The sequence below is a fragment of the Aethalodelphis obliquidens genome, unplaced genomic scaffold (genome assembly GCF_003676395.1).
Source record: "Aethalodelphis obliquidens isolate GAN/ISIS:26980383/991018 unplaced genomic scaffold, ASM367639v1 scaffold103, whole genome shotgun sequence".
Lineage (NCBI taxonomy): Eukaryota > Metazoa > Chordata > Mammalia > Artiodactyla > Delphinidae > Aethalodelphis > Aethalodelphis obliquidens.
The window spans coordinates 2,956,155-2,958,740 of record NW_020838047.1 but is presented as its reverse complement, the minus strand read 5'-3'; positions in this window follow the sequence as shown (position 1 = coordinate 2,958,740).

Here is a 2,586-nt window from a genome sequence, read left to right as displayed (position 1 = left end):
CATTTCTGCTCCTTTAGGGTAATACCACCCTCCATGTCCCACGGTCCATACTTCCTCCTGTATGACTGCTTGTACGGACGTTCATGTGACCTGTTGATAACATATGGCCATCAACCCACCACCTGCTTTAAGATATTTGGTTTACAAGGAGCAGAAACTCTCAAGTTCCCAAATGGGTGGATTGTTTTAAGGACACACAGGAAGCATCTAGGAGACAGGCATGTTGCCTGAAGCCATGGAAAGAATCCAGGACAGAGCAGAGCCCCTGCGGGCTGGAGCCCAGGCAGGTCTGGAGGCCAGGGCAGCAGATGTGCACATCTCACCCTGATGCTCCACGAGGGACATGGAAAACTCGTTTCCCTGGGTCCTACATCTCGTCCTCACTCAACAAGTGACTCTCTGTCTCCAATCTCACTGAGCCTGTCGTCTCCTAAGTTTGGTTGCCATTCTCACCTTCCATCATCAGCTTGCACTGTAATTGGTAAATTCCTTCAATTTCCCCAATTCAAAAGAAAGAAAACACGTTTGCCCCAGCTCATCTTTTTTACACAAGGCCACCACTTAAAAATCTCTGGCCATGTCTTTAGTTTCCCCACCCTCCCCACCCCGTCTATTCTCCATAGATCCATGGATGTCAATTTCTATATCACGAAATTGGTCTTGTAACTTCTTTTCATAAACGTTTTTCGATGATTTCCCCAGAGATTCTGCGGTAACTCCAAACTGCTCGACATGGCATGTTGGAGCCTCCCAGTCTGGCCTCGATCCTTCTCCTGTTCTCACCAGCTCACGCTCTGCTCATCAACTGCTCTCCTTCTCCACGCTTTCCCTCCATCCCAAGCCTGCCTGCCTCCTCTTCAATTACCAAGCCGGGTTCTTGGATGCTTTAATCCACAGAAATTGGTAAGAGGCCAGACCACAAATTCAGGCAAAGCCTTACTGGGACTCGTGCTCTAGTCCGAGGGAGCGAAAACAAGTACTCCTAGAGCTCAGCAATGAATTTGGTAAACTTGCAGGATATAAAATTAATACACAGAAATCTCTTGCATTTCTACATACTAACAACGAAAGATCAGAAAGAGAAATTAAGGAAACAATCTGATTTACTGTCACATCAAAAAGAATAAAATACCTAGAAATAAACCTACCTAAGGAGGCAAAAGACCTGTACTCCGAAAACTGTAAGACCCTGATGAAAGAAATCAAAGATGACACAAACAGATGGAAAGAGATACCATGTTCTTGGATTGGAATAATCAACATTGTTAAAATGACTATACGACCCAAGACAATCTACAGATTCAGTGCAATCCCTATCAAATTACCAATGACGTTTCTCACAGAAATAGAACAAAAAATTTTAAAATTTGTATGGAAACACAGAAGACCCCAAATAGCCAAAGCAATCTTGAGAAAGAAAAACGCAGCTGGAGGAATCAGGCAGTCTCTTCCCATTCTCTGGGAAGACTGGACAGCTAAAAGTAAAAGCATGAAACTAGAACATTCTCTAACACCACACACAAAAATAAACTCAAAATGGATCAAAGACCTAAATGTAAGACTGGATACTATAAAACTCTTTGAGGAAAACATGGGCAGAACACTCTTTGATGTAAATCGCAGCAATATCTTTTTGGATCCGCCTCCTAGAGTAATAAAAACAAAAATAAACAATGGGGCCTAAAATCAACCTTAAAAGCTTTTTCACAGCAAAGGAAACCATAGACAAAACGAAAAGACAACCCATAGAATGGGAGAAAGTATTTGCAAACAAGGCAACCGACAAGGGATTAACCTCCAAAATATACTAAAACCTCATGCAGCTCAATATCACAAAAACAAACAACCCAATCAAAAAATGGGCAGAAGAGCTAAATAGATGTTTCTCCAAAGAAGACATACAGATGGCCAAGAAGTACATGGAAAGCTGCTCAACGTCACTAATCATTAGAGAAATGCAAATCGAAACTACAATGAGGTATCATCGCACACCAGTCAGAATGGCCATCATCAAAAAGTCTACAAACAATAAATGCTGGAGAGGGTATGGGTAAAAGGAAACCCTCCTATACTGTTGGTGGGAATGTAAATTGGTGCAGCCACTATGGAGAACAGTTTGGAGGTTCCTTAAAATCTAAAAATAGAGCTACCATATGACCCAGCAATCCCACTCGGGCATATACGCAGACAAAACTATAATTCAAAAACATACATGCACTCCAATGTTCACTGCAGCACTGTTTACAATAGCTAAGTCATAGAAGCAACCTAAGTGTAGGAATGGATAAAGAAGATGTGGTACATATTTACGATGGAATATTACTCAGCCATAAAAAAGAATGAAACAATGCCATTTGCAGCAACGTGGATGGACCTAGAGATGATCATACTAAGTGAAGTCAGACAAAACCAAATATCATATGATATCACTTATATGTGGAATCTAAAAAAATGATAGAAATGGACTTATTTACAAGACAAAAACAGACTTACAGACTTAGAAAACAAACTTATGGTTACCAAAGGGTAAAGGTAGGGGGGAGGGATAAATTAGGAGTTTGGGATTAACATACACACTCTACTATA